The sequence below is a fragment of the Dermochelys coriacea genome, chromosome 5 (genome assembly GCF_009764565.3).
Source record: "Dermochelys coriacea isolate rDerCor1 chromosome 5, rDerCor1.pri.v4, whole genome shotgun sequence".
Classification (NCBI taxonomy): domain Eukaryota; kingdom Metazoa; phylum Chordata; order Testudines; family Dermochelyidae; genus Dermochelys; species Dermochelys coriacea.
Genome location: NC_050072.1, coordinates 34,686,679 through 34,705,906, shown reverse-complemented (window position 1 = coordinate 34,705,906; position 19,228 = coordinate 34,686,679). Strand labels below are relative to the sequence as shown.

At 40.8% G+C, this 19,228-nt stretch overlaps 1 protein-coding gene and 1 long non-coding RNA gene across 6 annotated transcripts in view; both read left to right on the top strand.

The window, feature by feature from the left end:
• ARL15 (ADP ribosylation factor like GTPase 15) overlaps nt 1–19,228 on the top strand; it is a 333,479-nt gene that overhangs the window by 156,571 nt on the left and 157,680 nt on the right. The window lies entirely within an intron of this gene.
• On the top strand, nt 11,012–13,196 carry LOC122460168. The gene is made up of 2 exons (XR_006281280.1): nt 11,012–12,622; nt 12,810–13,196. It is a non-coding gene; the product is annotated as an uncharacterized LOC122460168 (long non-coding RNA).

Genomic DNA, 19,228 nt, shown 5'->3' with positions numbered 1-19,228 from the left:
TCTCTCATGAGAAGTGTTTCTGAAGAGGTGCAGTCACTCCTATGGAAAGGAGCAGTGGAGGAGGTCCCCTAAGGAGCTGAGGGTTCTGCTCCCACTACTTTCTGATCCCAAAGACCAATGGTGACCTCAGGCCTATCTTGGATCTGCGAAACCTCAACAGATTCATGAAGCTGAAGGCCTTGATTATCCCACTCTCTGGATCCTCGACTTAAAGGATTTGAATTTTCATATCACTATTTTCTGGAGACTCAGGAAGTATCTACGATTCTCAGCAGCCCCACGGATGTTCACAAAGTTCATGACAGTTGTGGCAGCCTTCCTGAGGAGGAAAAGGGTGCAAGTATACTCATACCTGGACAACTGGCTGATCAGAGGTCATTCCAGAGGCTAAGTGGAAACACACACAAAGCTGATACAGTCAAATTTTCAAGACTTTGGGTTGATGATAAATATGCAAAAATTGATTTTCCTCTCCTCCCTCAGGCCAGAGAATAGAATTCACAGGAGTGATCCTGGACTCAACTCGACCCAGAATCCTTTCTTCCTGAGAGCCACTTCAGAGCGATAAGGGCTCTGAGTCTGAGAGCATTCCATCACTACAGCAAGAACCTGCTTGAAGTTTCTGGGTCACATGACATCGTGCACCTATGTGGTGCAACACACAAGGCTGAGACTAAGACCACTCCAATTTTGGCTCGTGTGTGTGTGTATGCACATCAGGCCACCATCATCTGGACAAGGTGCTCTTGCTTCCCCCGTGGGTGGTTTCCACACTCCAGTGGTGGCTGGACCCGGAGAAACTATGTGCAGGTGTCCCCTTCTCAAAGCCTGCCCCCTCACTGTCACTAGTCACAGACACTTCATATGTGGGATGAGGAACCCATTTGGGGAACCTCAGGACTCAAGGCCTCTGGTCATCGGAGAAGCTAGACTTGCACATCAATGTGAGGGAACTAAGGGCGATGTGCTTAGCTTGCCTTGCTTTCTGAGCCCACATGAAGGGCAATAATGTATCAGTTCTCATGGACAACATGACAACAATGTATTATATAAACTAGTGGTGGGTAACCTGCAGCCCATCAGGGTATTCTGCGGGCCATGAGACATTTTGCTGACGTTGACCGTCCGTAGGCATGGCCCCCGCAGCTCCTAGCGGTTCGCTGTTCCCAGTCAATGGGAGCTGTGAGAAGTGGCAGCCAGCACATCTCTGAGACCTGCCACTTCCCGCAACTCCCATTGGCTGGGAACAGCGAACCGTGGCCACTGGGAGCTGCAGGGGGCCATGCCTGCGGATGGTCAACGTCAGCAAAATGTCTCGTGGCCCACAATCAGAGTACCCTGATGGGCCACATGCGGCCCGCAGGTTACCCACCACTGATATAAACAAATGGTGTGGGGAGGGACTCGCTCCTCTCCTATGTCAGGAAGCTCTGAGTTTATAGGTCTTCTGTATAGCCCATTCCATTCATTTCAAAGCATCCTACTTGCCAGGATCACAGAATGAATTGGCGGACCATCTCAGCAGATCCTTTTCCAGTCATCACAAGCGGTCCATTCACCTAGATATCTTGAACACTATTTTCCAGAAGTGGGGATTTCCCCTGGTAAGCCTGTTTGTGATGAGATAACAGTCCTGCTCTTTTTGAGGTCACAGCCCAGGCTCATTCACAAATGCCTTTCTCCTCCCCTGGACGGGAGGACTCTTGTATGCGTGCCCTCCCACTCCTCTTATTCACAAGGTCCTGCCCAAGGTCAGGAGACAGAGTGCCACTGATTCTCAGAATGCCGGCTTGGCCTCTCCAGCAATGGTTCACAGCCTTGCTCGACCTCTCAGTAGACAGAGCGATCTCTTTACCACTGCTCCTGGACTTGATCTCACAAGCCCATGCCCCCTTGCTCTGCCCGAGCCTCAATCTCTTCACCTGATGCGTGGAAGCTCTGTGGCTGAGCCAGATGGAACGATCATGTTCAGAGCAGGTACAGGAGGTACCCTTGGGCAGCAAGAAGGCAACGTGAAAGAGATGCTCGATCTAGTTGCTTCAGAAGGCAGTCTCACCTGCTGATCCTCGCTGCCCTTTCTCTTGGATTACCTACTTCAGTTAAAGCAGGAAGGCTTAGCAGTATCATCCATTAGAGTCCATCTGACCATAATCTGCGTTTCATCCCTGGGTGAGTGGCTGGTCGATATTCTCAAATCAGATCTGTAGCCAATTCCTGAAAGGGCTGGAGTGTCTGTACCCACAAGTTCGCCCGTGCCTGCCTCCTTGGGACCTTAACCTGGTACCAACAAGATTGATAGGACCTCCATTTGAACCTCTGGCAACCAGCTCTTTGCTTTATTTTTCATGGTGGCTAACACCTCAGCTAGAAAGGTCTCAGAGATCCAGGCCCTTGCCTCTCAGCCACCATACCCTCTCTTCTTCAAGGACAAGGTACAGCTGTGACCCCACCCTTCCTTTCTGCCGAAGGTAGTCTCAATTTCATAGTAACCAGGACATTTTTCTCCCAGTCTTCCACCCAAAGCTTCACGCTAGCCAGGAGGAACAGAGGCATCACTCGCTGGATGTTCAGCGTGCGCTCGCCTTCTATTTAGAAAGGACCAAGCCCTTCAGAAAGACTACCCAACTATTCATAGCCAACCAGACAGAATGAAAGGCAGCCCAAAATATCTCATCGTGGCTCATGTCCTGTAGCCGCAATTCTTTCGAGGTGGCATGGGTCCCAGCTCCTAGATTAGTGGTGCATGCTACAAGTATGCAAGCTTCATCAGTGACGTTTGTGGCACAAATCCCAATCCAAGACATTTGCAGAGTGGCGACTTGGTCATCGGTCTGCACATTCGCCTCACACTATGCTGTCACCCAACAAGCCAAAAGATGATGTGGGCTTCTGCAAAGCAGTGCTTCAATTAGCATGCAAATGAACTCCAAACTCTCCACCAAGGTAACTGCTTGGTAGTCACCTACTTTGGAAGGGACATGAGCAAGCACTTGAAGAAAAAAGTTACTAACCTTTCTATAACTGTTGTTTTTCGAGATAAGAAAAGGAGTACCCATGGCACCTTAAAGACTAACAAATTTATTAGAGCATAAGCTTTCGTGAGCTACAGCTCACTTCATCGGATGCATTTACTCTGAAACCTGTTTTTCGAGATGTTGCTCATGCCCATTCCAAAATCTACCCTTCTACCCCTTGTTGGAGTTGCAAGCAAGAAGGAACTGAGGGGGCAGCAGGTTGGCAGGTTCCTATATACTGCGTCATGAGGGCACCACTCCAAGGGGCGCAGAGCCGACCTGATGGATGCCACTCAGGGAAAAACTTCTGGTGACAGCGCACATGCATGCACACCTACATTGGAATGGACATGAGCAAAACATCTCAAAAAACAGTTACAGAAAGGTTATTAACCTTTTTTTAAAAAATATCTGTGGCAGAGGTGCATGAAAAATTGTGAGAAGGGAATATGTAGTGAGCGGATAATGAGGTTTTATTTTATTCTTTTTTGGATATACAACACCTAGAGCTATTTGAAAGTCAGAAGAAAGACTATTTTAAATTAATACTTCAGGAATTAAAATAGCATGATTAAAAATATCTGAGTTTCAAATGATGTTTTCGAGAGCATATATGAAAAAATGCTTCCATGTTTATATAAAGGAGTGTGCTATTATCTTAAATGAGAAAATATTTTTAGGTTGTTCAGTATCTCTACCATGTGTAGTATTAAATACAACTTTCTGCTGGCAGAGAAGCAGCAGTTGGCTCTCATTCTGTGAAAAGGCACTCCATTAAGGTAAGAAACGGCCATTAGGCTGCCAATTACTCCCCCGAGTTATACCCACAGATAATTTCCCTTTAAGCAGTGCCATCTGGACGTCTCAGGTGTCTTTTCAAGCAAACTCCCTATCCCAGTAGAGTGTGCTGGTTTCACTCAAAATCTTTGGCAGATCTTTGTGTCACAAGAAAGTTAATAGCTAGAAGTTGGCACTCTGCCTGGTGATTTTACTATTTGAGCTAGTCACATGGGACAGGCTGAACTCCAGGACTTGTTTGTTATGCAGTGCAGAGCCGTGGCTTCAGCTTCTTTCGCTACCAATTCATGTTTCTATAGGGGTGTGCCTCACTCTAGTAGTAGAAGAAGAAAATTTTTTCAGAAGAAGTCCAATCAACTGATCATCAAGTGAGAATGACCATAATCAAAAGGGTGGAAAGCTGCTTTGAACAGTAGCTTGACTTTAGGAAATTAAACTTGAGAGAAAATACAGCATTAGCTGCCTGCAGACGTAGCTGGTATTCTGCTCTGCTAGAATGTTGTAATGAAATGATGGGCTAAATTGTAATTTGACCAAATGATTCTCCAGCAGTAGCTGATGTAAAGAACAAAGAAGGATGAAAACCGAAGCATTCTATGCAGAAGGTGAAGTGGTTTTACACTGCGCAGAGCTGCATTGTCAGTTTGCCTATCTAAGGTCCTAAAGCTGAATTTAAGCAAGACTGAGGAAAGCACTTTACAGAACTCGGTTCTCTATAAGCTTTTCCTGGCATGGGAAAGGTATCCACCTAGAAGTGTGAAGTTGATTCACTGCATCAGGTGCCCAGAGACTACTCACTGCTATGCCCAAATAGATACAGCAAATGACGGGAATACTGAGCCCCTGTTCTGTGGGATGCACACCTGGTCACGGCTCCAGTCTTGATTTTTTACAAATATCTGGTTCAGGGTTCCAATCCTGGTATTCAGAGCCCACTCTGGAAATGGCTACAGCTGTTGCGTCTGAGAAATTACCTTTACCACTGTAATCGTGACCTCTGCTGGAACCATGAAGGAGTCAGTCAAAAGGGTGATGCTTGTGAATAGAAGATACAACTGTCAGAGAAAAGGGGACTTGTGGTATCAAACTAATTTCTAGAAAAACTGTGAATACTAACTTCACCACATTCAAAGCTAGTGCTAAACTCACTACTTTGACCTCACTCCTCTTCCCTCCCCCCCGCTTAATTCAAATGAAGCACTTATTTATAGCTGTTAGAAAGGAGGAGGTTTTTACATCATTTTTAAATATGTATGAGGTGACCAGATATTTAAGTGACGGGCATCAGTATAAAGGACCTGGTGGACAGAAGTACTAGATACTCATTTGAATCAATAAGTAAACACTGTAGTAGCAGATATCAATCCACTAGGTCCCTAAATTACTGGTCAAAAAGTTGGGCCTTACAAGGCATCTAGAAAGTTGATGGATACAGCCTTGGACAGATGTAGGGAAAGTGAACTCCAAAGTAGAAGATTCTTCATAGAGAATCTCTTGTTTGCCACTCCTTCCCATTTTCAGAGAGGGAGCTTCAGCTTGAGTGCACCTGCTGATCTTAACTGTGGCCATGCAACACAAGAAGATAGTCCATTTAAAACTTAATAGGTTAAAATCACCCCTCGTATGTCTACTGTGATAAATATTGTCGGGCAATCAGATCCCTAAGTATTGATGCAATTGGCTTCTGGTGTGGAGTTAATAAAGCCATTTATCCAGGTAAGCTTATTTTTAAAAATAGGCACAACTAGTTACTTTTTTGAAACTTCAGAATACAGTAGGAGGCTCTATAGAAGTTAAGGGTTCAAGATTTTAATTTTGTCCTGGCTGTGTTTGGATTTTAAGGTTTTTAGGTATGATTACTATCCTGAAGACCCATGTACATTTATAATACTTGTACAAATGCTAAATGAAACAGTGTACAGTATCGTGCAGCTTCATCAAGAAGAGAAACTTCTTGCTCCACACGGAGGGGAAAACGGTCTTCCCAATGACTGATATGAGCCCAGTATCAATTGTATATTTTAAGTAGGTGGACTGCTTGCCACAATCATTGCATAGTTAGAAGAATAAATAGGAAGTTGGTTAGAGAAGAACATTTAGACTTTCTCTACTGCACAGTGAATTCAAGTGATTGGCATCTGGGTGTGAACACCCTGAGTAGCCTGGCCCAGGTGTGAGCATCTCCAGTGCAAAGCTCAACGCATATTACTATGTTCTTGCTCTTTCTGTACTTGTGTATATGTCTGTAGTATATTTCATGGTTCTTTGTGAAGCAGTACTCTAGGATTTTTCACAGTCATTTGCAGGAGAACTTGTCCTTTGTGGACAATTGTTGGAAGGACATTGGAGCACTATTAATACAAGTGATTTTAGTCTGATTCTCAATGCAAAGTAGGCAGGTTCCAGCCCAAGTTAAAATGGAGCCCAGTTCTCAGTCTCACCCCGAGCTGGATAAGCTGGTCTGAACTTTAAAGCACCTTGAAACCCAGGTCAGAATTTTTTATGTATGTGGATGGTAAGGGGTGCTAAGGCTAAAATCCAGGTAGAAGCTAAGATTAACTGTGCAACGAAGACATACTTTAATGCTACAGAACATAAATAACTTTTTGATCTCAAACAAAATGCAAAATTTCAAGTCTTGGAAAAACTTTTCCAACCATTACATTAACGTGAAAAATTTGGATGTTTAACCTTTGTCCTTAACAAGAGCATATTGAAGGAAGCAGTAATAGAAAGAAAAGAGAAGATTAATACTATGTTAGAAGAAACCAGAATGTTTCCAAGGAAGAACAGAGAAATGAAATTAACTAGAATGACCTGAAGTAAGATTAGACACAGCTATGCAAAACCTCTTTATAAGAAAGTGACATAAAAATCCAGGCAGTTAACATGAGACTACTTCAAATTTGTTTCCATTAGTCTTTAGAAAAAAACAAAGCTCCTGAAAATAAAATCCTAGATGTAGTTTCATTAGATCAAAAGATGACATCAGAATTGCTGGCACTGATTAGGTAAGTAATGCAACTTACCCATAACTTGTTCAATACTTCTGTACAATCTTAGTCAAACAAACAAGAACTTCTGAAGAATAAATTCCTGATGCTGTTGTAGATGAAGAAATAAAGGTCTTCAACAGTCTGAATTAAAGGAAAGTTCCTGGACACAGCGAATTACAATGGCCTTCCCAAAGATCAGTGAAGAAACAGTTTCTAGAATGCTTCCAAAAGTTGTTTGTAATGCACAACAGACAGAGCTAGAGAGCTGAAACTATACAATAACTTGGGTACAGAAACTGAAGAGCTGCCCATTAAATCTTCTATGTAACACTGAACAGCTATATTAAAAAGTAAGATTCAGACTAGTGCTCACAGCAAAGGTGAACTATAACTAGCAAAGGAAACAACCTTTGTAATGCTATGCCTTATTATAAACACACATGCTTTGAAGGAAATCCTGAACAATACTGATAAATACAGCCTTCCAAAGTTACTTAGCTTGATTATGAAAGCATGGTGCGTTGTTTGGAAATGCATTTTTCTATATATATGCAGTAGCATATTTAGGAGTCTTTCCTTCTGTATGCAAATCAGAATCTTATTCACATGCTTCTGTACAGCTAGTTTAGGAAAACAGAGTTTATAGCAACTAAACGGGTATAAATATAAATGGAAACAGATTAAATCAACAGAATTACAAAAGACACTGTCCCTAATACTTTAAATATGAAAGCTTTAGAGAATATGGTTAAAGAATTAGTGATGAAAAGGTAGGCGCTCGCGCTCGCTCTCTCTCTCCAACTGTCTTGCTTGCCAAGCAAAAGAAATTGTCATCTGAAGGGTAGGAATGGCGACTATAGATGACAGTGAATACAAAGGCTGAATATATGAAATTTGAACCTGACTGGAGAACCTTTTGAATGGTTTCAGATACCATGAAAAAAAAAATCTTCGAATCTGTTGAAGATCAAGATGTTCTGTAAATGGATCTTCTATTAAATGTTCCTGATTAGTGGTCATGTTTTAGCTCCAGAAGTCATCACAGCAGGAAGACGCAAGCAGAATAGAGAACTATTGAAATTTTTAAATCAAGATTGGGTGTCTGTCTAAAAGATGCTCGGGTCAATCACAAGTGATTCAGAGTAGCAGCCGTGTTAGTCTGTATTCGCAAAAAGAAAAGGAGTACTTGTGGCACCTTAGAGACTAACAAATTTATTAGAGCATAAGCTTTCGTGAGCTACAGCTCACTTCATCGGATGCATTTGGTGGAAAAAGCAGAGGAGAGATTTATATACACACACACAGAGAACATGAAACAATGGGTTTATCATACACACTGTAAGGAGAGTGATCACTTAAGATGAGCCATCACCAGCAGCAGGGGGGGGAAGGAGGAAAACCTTTCATGGTGACAAGCAGGTAGGCTAATTCCAGCAGTTAACAAGAATATCAGAGGAACAGAGGGGGGTGGGGTGGGAGGGAGAAATACCATGGGGAAATAGTTTTACTTTGTGTAATGACTCATCCATTCCCAGTCTCTATTCAAGCCTAAGTTAATTGTATCCAGTTTGCAAATTAATTCCAATTCAGCAGTCTCTCGTTGGAGTCTGTTTTTGAAGCTTTTTTGTTGAAGTATAGCCACTCTTAGGTCTGTGATCGAGTGACCAGAGAGATTGAGTGTTCTCCAACTGGTTTTTGAATGTTATAATTCTTGACGTCTGATTTGTGTCCATTCATTCTTTTACGTAGAGACTGTCCAGTTTGGCCAATGTACATGGCAGAGGGGCATTGCTGGCACATGATGGCATATATCACATTGGTAGATGCGCAGGTGAACGAGCCTCTGATGGTGTGGCTGATGTGATTAGGCCCTATGATGGTATCCCCTGAATAGATATGTGGACAGAGTTGGCAACGGGCTTTGTTGCAAGGATAGGTTCCTGGGTTAGTGGTTCTGTTGTGTGGTGTGTGGTTGCTGGTGAGTATTTGCTTCAGATTGGGGGGCTGTCTGTAAGCAAGGACTGGTCTGTCTCCCAAGATCTGAGAGAGCGATGGCTCGTCCTTCAGGATAGGTTGCAGATCCTTGATGATGCGTTGGAGGGGTTTTAGTTGGGGGCTGAAGGTGATGGCTAGTGGCGTTCTGTTGTTTTCTTTGTTGGGCCTGTCCTGTAGTAGGTGACTTCTGGGTACTCTTCTGGCTCTGTCAATCTGTTTCTTCACTTCAGCAGGTGGGTACTGTAGTTGTAGGAATGCATGATAGAGATCTTGTAGGTGTTTGTCTCTGTCTGAGGGGTTGGAGCAAATGCGGTTATATCGTAGCGCTTGGCTGTAGACAATGGATCGAGTGGTATGATCTGGATGAAAGCTAGAGGCATGTAGGTAGGAATAGCGGTCAGTAGGTTTCCGATATAGGGTGGTGTTTATGTGACCATCGCTTATTAGCACCGTAGTGTCCAGGAAGTGGATCTCTTGTGTGGACTGGTCCAGGCTGAGGTTGATGGTGGGATGGAAATTGTTGAAATCATGGTGGAATTCCTCAAGAGCTTCTTTTCCATGGGTCCAGATGATGAAGATGTCATCAATGTAGCGCAAGTAGAGTAGGGGCATTAGGGAACGAGAGCTGAGGAAGCGTTGTTCTAAGTCAGCCATAAAAATGTTGGCATACTGTGGGGCCATGCGGGTACCCATCGCAGTGCCGCTGATTTGAAGGTATACATTGTCACCAAATGTGAAATAGTTATGGGTCAGGACAAAGTCACAAAGTTCTGCCACCAGGTTAGCCGTGACAGTATCGGGGATACTGTTCCTGACGGCTTGTAGTCCATCTTTGTGTGGAATGTTGGTGTAGAGGGCTTCTACATCCATAGTGGCTAGGATGGTGTTTTTAGGAAGATCACCGATGGACTGTAGTTTCCTCAGGAAATCGGTGGTGTCTCGAAGATAGCTGGGAGTGCTGGTAACGAAGGGCCTGAGGAGGGAGTCTACATAGCCAGACAATCCTGCTGTCAGGGTGCCAATGCCTGAGATGATGGGGCGTCCAGGATTTCCAGGTTTATGGATCTTGGGTAGCAGATAGAATACCCCAGGTCCTGGCTCCAGGGGTGTGTCTGTGCGGATTTGTTCTTGTGCTTTTTCAGGGAGTTTCTTGAGCAAATGCTGTAGTTTCTTTTGGTAACTCTCAGTGGGATCAGAGGGTAATGGACTACAGGACAGGCCCAACAAAGAAAACAACAGAACGCCACTAGCCATCACCTTCAGCCCCCAACTAAAACCCCTCCAACGCATCATCAAGGATCTACAACCTATCCTGAAGGACGAGCCATCGCTCTCTCAGATCTTGGGAGACAGACCAGTCCTTGCTTACAGACAGCCCCCCAATCTGAAGCAAATACTCACCAGCAACCACACACCACACAACAGAACCACTAACCCAGGAACCTATCCTTGCAACAAAGCCCGTTGCCAACTCTGTCCACATATCTATTCAGGGGATACCATCATAGGGCCTAATCACATCAGCCACACCATCAGAGGCTCGTTCACCTGTGCATCTACCAATGTGATATATGCCATCATGTGCCAGCAATGCCCCTCTGCCATGTACATTGGCCAAACTGGACAGTCTCTACGTAAAAGAATGAATGGACACAAATCAGACGTCAAGAATTATAACATTCAAAAACCAGTTGGAGAACACTTCAATCTCTCTGGTCACTCGATCACAGACCTAAGAGTGGCTATACTTCAACAAAAAAGCTTCAAAAACAGACTCCAACGAGAGACTGCTGAATTGGAATTAATTTGCAAACTGGATACAATTAACTTAGGCTTGAATAGAGACTGGGAATGGATGAGTCATTACACAAAGTAAAACTATTTCCCCATGGTATTTCTCCCTCCCACCCCACCCCCCACTGTTCCTCTGATATTCTTGTTAACTGCTGGAATTAGCCTACCTGCTTGTCACCATGAAAGGTTTTCCTCCTTCCCCCCCCTGCTGCTGGTGATGGCTCATCTTAAGTGATCACTCTCCTTACAGTGTGTATGATAAACCCATTGTTTCATGTTCTCTGTGTGTGTGTATATAAATCTCTCCTCTGCTTTTTCCACCAAATGCATCCGATGAAGTGAGCTGTAGCTCACGAAAGCTTATGCTCTAATAAATTTGTTAGTCTCTAAGGTGCCACAAGTATTCACAAGTGATTGTGCTTGATGGAGGAATTATAGGGTGAAAATTACTGCCCTGTCTTATGCAAGAGGTCAGATTAAATGATCACAATGGACCCTTCTGGCTTTACAATTTGTGAATCTATAAAGCTGAGGGGAGTTTGAATGCTCAAAAATTACTGAGAGACAACTAACTTGCATAGGAGATGACAATACTTAGCTTCAGAATAAGCAAGTATTGTATTGTGAAGTGGGACTACTAGTGGCTATATAATTGCTTTCTAAAGAGTCCTAAAGCAATTTTAAAAAAATCTCTTGGGCCAATTAAAAATTGAAAAATATGCAGTAGTAAATGAGATGAGTCATCTCTAAGATGAAAAGTATGAGAAGGTCCCTGCCCTATAGAAACAGATAAGAAGACAGGTTTAATATTGTTTATATTAGAATATGTAATGATTTCCATCAGTTTCCATTCAGCTGTATTGCCTAATGTGACTAATGTGTTATGTGACACTTTTTTTCTTTGGTTGCAATTATTTCATAATTATTTTCACTTTAAATTGCATGAGCAAAAAGTTCTCTAGGAATAATCTCTACTTTCAGAAGTTTTCTCTCTATTTTTAGTAGAATGAACTCTGAATGCAAGAATGTAAACATCAACTGTAGTATTGCTTCATAAAAGATAAAACTTAATACCTAACCCATGTTAGCTTGAGTGTAATGCAACCCCCCACATAAACAGGTTGCACCCCCCAGTTTGAAAATCAATGTTGTAGACGAGACAGAAAACCATTTTTGCTTTACCGCGTTGTATCTGAATTCGTGTTATATCAGATCGCGTTATATCGGAGTAGAGGTGTATTTAGTTTTACCTAAGACAATCTTAAAATGCTTTTTGACACGCTACCACCAAAATAACATAATTTATAAGTGCTTTTGGTTGAAGTAATTTGTTCACATGTATATCAACATCTGTTTTGCAAACATTCCATTTTTTTCCTTAGTTATTCAAGTTCTTAGTGTGTGTTCTAAAGTGAAGTTGAATGGCACAGAAAACACTTCATGAACATTTGGGAACATGTATTAAATCCAGATATAAGTGGCTTATGTAACTTCAGTATTTATAAATTTTAGGCCCTTCTAAAATTAATATATAGTAAAATTACAAGTGGAGGCATTTATAAAAATGAAGGATCTGATACACTGGTGTAGAACTGCAGTAGTGAATCAGGCCCTCAGTGTATTAATAAAATTCCTCCTTTTCTTTCTAACTGCCTCTCCACCCATACACACAGAGTAGGATAATAGGGGTCAGAAAAGAAAAGATTATTACTCAATTCTGAGAGGGGTCTCGGCCAAATTATAAAATCATAGATATGGGAAAAAACAATCATTTAGATTGTCCAATCCGTCTCCTGTCAATGCAGGATTGTTTGTTTTATAAGACAGTACTTATCCAGATACTTTATAGAAAGTGTAGTATCTTTTTACAATGTTCATATTATGATTTGCCTTTCTTACTTTGTTAGCTTTAATTATACTGGAACCAACTTATTATGTGGTCCATGCCAGAGAAAGTCCAGTTATAGTGAAGTTATGTGAAATGCTTCACTGCAATTCAGGAGCTGTTCACTACTCTCTTTGTAGGTTTCAGAGTAGCAGCCGTGTTAGTCTGTATTCGCAAAAAGAAAAGGAGTACTTGTGGCACCTTAGAGACTAACAATTTATTTGAGCGTGAGCTAGTGAGCTGTAGCTCACGAAAGCTTATGCTCAAATAAATTTGTGAGTCTCTAAGGTGCCATAAGTACTCCTTTTCTTTTTACTCTCTTTGTAGTAAAACTTCACTGCTTGTAATGAAGGTTTTGCTTCACTGTAACTTGTTTCCACTGCATTAATGCCTTTGGAATACAAGTGTCACTTACCAGACTAGTGGAAAGTACTTGATTCCAAGGTGGGTATCTTTCCTCTTTATCTCCAGCCCCTTTGCTTTGGCTGAGCAGAGAGGGAGGGAGAGGAGCAGGAGAAGTGTACGTTTTTCTTTGGATAGGAGTGTTGAGGGATTTGCTGCATCCTTTCCTACTGGGGAGTAGGGAGGGTTGCCAAAGGCTCTCCTTACAGCCTCTGCTGCTGTCGAGGGTAAGAGATGCTCTGCCACCACTCCTGTAATAGGAGTACTTTGTTAGTTAGGCTTCTTTGGCAGTTATTGTGCAGTGGGTCCTTTATTTTTTATATATATATATATATATATATATATATATATATATATATATATATAATATACAATCACTTGGAGGTTCAATTGTGTGTGCTCTTTTAAACCAGTTCTAGGTCCGTCCCTTTCAGATTGTTTGTAATTTTGCCAAGTGATAACTTTGTTTTAATTGATAAAACATGTATTGTGCTAAATTTTCCTATGTACTTGGCGGAGCAAGTTCAGACTGTCCAGTGTCACTCTTAAAAGAATTGAAAGGAGAGTTCTCACTACTTAGCATGTACAGTTTTGTGCACAGACTTCATTTTGTTTGGTCTGTGCCACTTCTCAAAAAAAAAACCTGAGTAAGTGGATAAAATTAATCTCTTTGTCTCTTAGATCAGTTTTATGATTAGGATATTTTTTCTCTACAAAAGGACTTCATTTTTTCCCCAATTCCTTGTCATTGAATATTTATATTTAAAAAAAAAACCAAAAAACTGGTTATTAGAATAGTTGCAAATTTCTTCAGATTCCGTTGGTGATTGCTATGTCTCATGTGCAAGCAGAGTTCAGATGATTGTGACTTTGCCCTTTGGGGGCTAATATGTTACCAATATTTTGAAGCATAATAAAATTCAAGTATGGTTTTAGTTTAATTACCAAATATGTGGATTATTTCTCAGAGGCAGTCCCTCTGTGGTGGTAGAAACATCCAGAATATTTTCTATAGCTGTCTGTCTTGGCTGTATTTATTTTGTGAAGGTGTAGTTTTGGGTTTCATGAAGTCTCAGTTTTAATGCTTAAAAACAATCTACTCAAAAGCAAGTTGTTTCATGTTAAAATGAAAGTAGCATGTTGTTGTCAAGGGGAAGAAAATGCGTGGTATCTTTGGATTCTGATTTATTATACAGAAGGCTGTTTTTTTTAAAACAAAAAAGGTTTCTCCCTCTTTCTCCCCCTGCCCCCCCTTTTCCATTCTCAGTCTCTTTTGATCATTGATCTGGGTGACCCCATGCTCAGGGGTTTTTTCTTCATTTGACATGGACAGATTTTTGAAGTATAGCTCTCCTTTGGGAACCTCGGGCAGTTCCACTTGACTAACCTGTGATCTAATGAGCAGTAATGCAGGGTTACAGTGACCATTTTGTTTGCTTTGAGGGAGGATGGCTAGACAGAGAGTGGGAGAGAGGCGGTGTCGGTGGAGAAAAGTGATGCAGGGTGATCGAACAGTGTGAAAAAGACTTGTTAGCCCACATTAGTGTGCCTGATTTACTTCACAACAGGTCAGGAAAGGCCAAAGGCAGGATTGTCATTAAATTGCAAAGTTGAAAACCCCAGTATTGAAAAGCATTCAGATTTCTGAAAGTTGTAAATTAGAAAGTTTGTGTGATTCATGTTGAATTTCCAAGAAGATATACAGCAGTACCAGCTTCTTTAAAACTTGAAAGGTATATTATAAAATCATGCTATAAATATAAAAAGAAAAACAGCTTTTTGAAGTACTTTCATGGTTGACTGTTTTACAATGAGCCTGGGTGCGTTAGAAAGGCCAAACACTAACAAGGTCGTTGCACTTTCTTTATGAGCTCTGTGGACCCCTTAATTATGTGCCCGTGCTTCTTATTTTGTGATCTGTAGGGTGTGTGCAGGGGTGGGTGTGTGCGTGTGTACAATATATAAATTATATATTAAAAACTCGAGGACAAGCAAACCTGTTGAGGTAGACTGCCTATATTGTGATCTCTTAAATCTACTTTTTTTTTTATTACGGCCCTTAAGAAAACATTGAATACCAATCTCAATGCTCTTGGTTTTTAAATAAATACTAACAAATTTAAAAAGATGAACAGAACACACATTATTTGAATGTTTTATTGCTGACATATCATTACTCATGAAAAGTGAGTCCTGCATCATGCCACTTCAATGAGCCTGACAGTCTGCTCTTACAGATCTTTCTATAATGCAGGCTAATAAACACCATCATACTTTTTTATTAGTACACACAACTCCTTTTGCTGACCACTTCTTAGATGTAAAAGGAAAATTTGCTTATACCTCTTCATTCCTTTTGATTTTCAAAAAAAAAATTTTTTTTTTTTCTCATTGGAAGTTAATTGGTGGTGGTCTGAGCTGCTTTGGTTTGAGGAGTAGAACCATCGTGTGTAATATCTTTTAAATCAGTTGCATTGATAGCCTTCAACTCATAGCAAACTCTCATTGCTATTTCTGACCCAGCTGGTGTTAGTAAAAATTGCAGTGCAGCGTTTTAGCTATATTATTGTTGTGCATTGAAGCATTAGGTAATAAAACAAATGGGTGGTCTTAGGATTAAGGTACTTTTTTGTATCTGCTAGTAGTAGTTTCACTAACTGATTCTTAGTCCGGCTTGCTCTCAAAAACCAGTTTGACATATGGTTGCATTAACTTCTAGACTTTACTATAAGGAACAAGATACCCTGGCTTGCTGGTTTGATCTTTTTTTGTTAAGTTTTTAGTAAATATACAAAACAAAATTCTTGGGATAGGTGATGCTAATAAAGAGAATTATTAGTATCTGATTTTAGGAGCTCTACCTGCTCCTTTTATTCACTCAAATGGTTCCATTGATATCTAATTAGACTATTCACATGAGTAAGAAGAGCAGAAAATGAATGTTGAACAGTGGAGTTTGCCAGACTAATTATGGAAAATTTGCTTTCAATTACTCTTGGTATTCAGTTATTAAATTTAGTAAAATATGATACCAGATTATTTTCACTTTTATCTTTATAATTCATCAGTTTTCAATGTACTTTAGAGTTATGGTCCTAGCCTGGAAGAACTTACAACTTAAATTACAGCTGCACCACAGTTCCATTGTACTGTCTTTCCCATGCACATTTTTTAATTATCTTCACTGCTTTTTGCTGGTGTTTTCAAGGCACACAGTTCATCAGTGATTTGTTTATGAATTAATGGGAAAATCCTTGTCGTGCTAAGTCAAAATTCAAGTCTAGGTGTACCTTTGCAATGTATTGTGCTTCTCTTTTCATTTTCACCTCTTTTTCAGAATTTGGCTGAATTTGAATACGTGTATAAGATTTATTCAGTATTGAATAATTGAACTAGCTTTGTAATTATTAGAAACTAGACTCCAATAACTTTATTCTGACCTTCTTAATTTTGAAGGATCATCCTAGCTGATCATTAGAGTTTTGATATTTGCTGTAACTTTGACTATTGTGGTGAAATTACATATTAGAAAATTCTGCATTTGACTAGTTTTCTTTGTAGCTGTAGGTCATAGTAGTCAATGGAAACTTATTCGGGCATACAATGATGGCATAATGTTTAACAATTTGGAATACTGAAGCAAAACACACTTCAGCTTTACGACTACACTCTTTCCATTGGCCCTCCTAGCCTCCTAAAGAACACTGTGCAGTATACTTGCATTATGCTTATTAACTCTTCTATTTGATTTAATTATTTAGTTTGAATTAAGTCATCTGCTCCATGCTTTGTGCAGCTCTGCATTTGGTCAATCAGAAGAGAATTATGACACTTCATCACAGTACTTTTTTGGGTGTGTTTAAGGACCATGTATGCGTAGTGCCATTTCAAAATTGGCTTAAAAGCCCGAATGTACTGATATTACCAAACCATGTACACTGTGTATATCTGATAGGGCAGATGTTACTAACGATACTTAAAGAATTAGACTTATTTTCATATGATTGGGTTGGTTTTATTAGACATGAATGACGTGTCAGCCTGTCTTCTGGAAATTGTTTTTAAAGGTATTTGCTTTATATTGTAATTTGTAAAACATATTTATATGAACAGTTAAGGGCTGTGTCAATGTTATACATGTTCCTTCTTCAGACAGAACTACTGTTCAGGTTGATGAGTGCTGTTAATAAAGGATTATCGTGTTTGGGCTTCTTCAGAAAAATTATGCTTTCTTTCCATGCTTTCTTTTAGAAGGTCTTTCTTTTAAAGCAAAGTTGTATTACTTTCATACAGAGATGCGTTGAAATTCAGGACATGTTAACTTGAGTGTAATGCTGATGAATATCTTGATTTGGCAATAACCGGATGCAGATTAAGGAGCAGAGATGAAAAGTGGCAGTAGTATAAGCTATGTCAGAAATGCCAGAGACAGCCAGAGATGTTTGGAAAATAGGTGGTACTAATCATAAGATAAGTGAGTAATGCTGCCTTTCCTAAATCAAGGCAAATGCCTCTTTGCACATGCTGGAATCATATTTTCTCAATATGACCATATTGGTTATGGTAGACGCAAACAGAAATGGAGTCATTTTACATGTGAAAATTTTCTAAACTGGGAGCACTGTATCTAATATGTTTGTATAAATAATATAGTTATTGATAAACCAATAGCGTCTGCTGCTGATCTGGATTACAGTGAATGTAAAATGTATCAAAAATAATTCTGTAAATTTTCTTGTTCAGTTCTTCCTTTTGGAATTGTACTGTTTGTCCAGTATGCCCATCTTGCTTGCCTGTGTGGGTGAATTAGATAATGTTTGTTAGTTTGATAATTATTGAGGTATTTAATGTACTGGATAAGGTACCACATGTGATAGGAATGTGTGGGACCCATGGATCTTGAAAGGTATGTTGTGGGAGGTATTGATCATTGCAGCAGTAAAGATATATCTGCAGGTTTTGCATCTGTTATGGTAGGATCTGGTGCTGCTTTGAGTTGGTGGGTCCTGGTCTGTGAGGAGCTTGCTTCTGATGATGATTGTGGTGAGGTTGGGGAGGGGGATTCCAGACAATCACTGCCCTCTTGAATGAACTCCTACAGAAAAATAAGACAAAAACATGTCACCTGCAGATGAACACTTTTCAGAAATGATCCCTCCATATGTGACTTCTCAGTCCTGGTCTTCAAAGGAAAGCAAACACATTCAAAGGAGGTGAGTCATGGAGCTGAAATTCATAGCCATTCGACACTAAAAATCACGGTCTTAATAAAGACATTGGATTTCTGGCTTATTACAACAATTTGTAACCCACTAATCCCCCTTTTTTTTGTCTATTGGCAGGCCTACACTAGAAGCGCTACGTTGGCGCAGCTGCACTGATACAGCTGCACTGCTGTAATGCATCGGGAGAAGATGCTCTGTGCCGATGGAGAGCTTTCTCTTGTCAGCATAATAACTTCCGCCTCTCACCGAGGTGAAGTAATGTCGGCAGGAGAGCATCTCCTGCTGACATAGAGCCGGTGCGGACAGCACTTAGGTTGTTGCAACTCGCGTTGCTCAGGGGTGTGTTTTTTTCACACCCCTGAGCAGTGCAAGTTAGATAGACTTAAGCGTAAGTTAGATCGACTTGTCCTTGTAGACCTGTCCTATGGCTGTAGAGGTTTTAACAGGCCACTTCACCTTGAATGGGCTCCTACAATCTGTGTTAACTATTTAGCTGAACAATTTATTCCATTTTTTATTTAGCTGTGACACTGAGTTCCTTTCCCAGATCTCTGAAGATCTCAAACTAGCTCAAAATCATCTCACTTTCATCAACAGAAGTTGGTCCAGTGAGAGATATTACCTCATCTTGCTAGTGTCCTGAAACCAACATGACTACAAGAACACTGCAAACAAGACAATTTGTAGAGTAGTTGAAGATGAAATGTGTGACGCACACACACTAAGTATTACTTTATTTGTTTTACAGTAGTACTGAGACTGAGGCCCAATTGTGTGAGGAGATGCACAAATGCACACTGACTGTCTTCACTGCAATTAGACATCTGCGACACACCTGTCCTGACTCAGGCTCATGAGGCTTGCGCTAAGGGGCCTTTAGCAGGATCCTAGAGCCAGGTCTCCAGCCTGAGCCCAAATGCTTACATGGCAATTAAACTGCCCTTTAGCTTGAGTCTGCCTCAGTTGGCACAGGACAGTTGCAGATTTTTAACAGAGGCACAGAGTGGTGCCATGACTTGCCAAAGGTCTGACTGATAGCAGCAGACAGCAGACTGATAGCAGAACTGAGACTAGAACTCTAGTCACTTGAGAAAAAATGTCTCAGAATAGTTATGTACT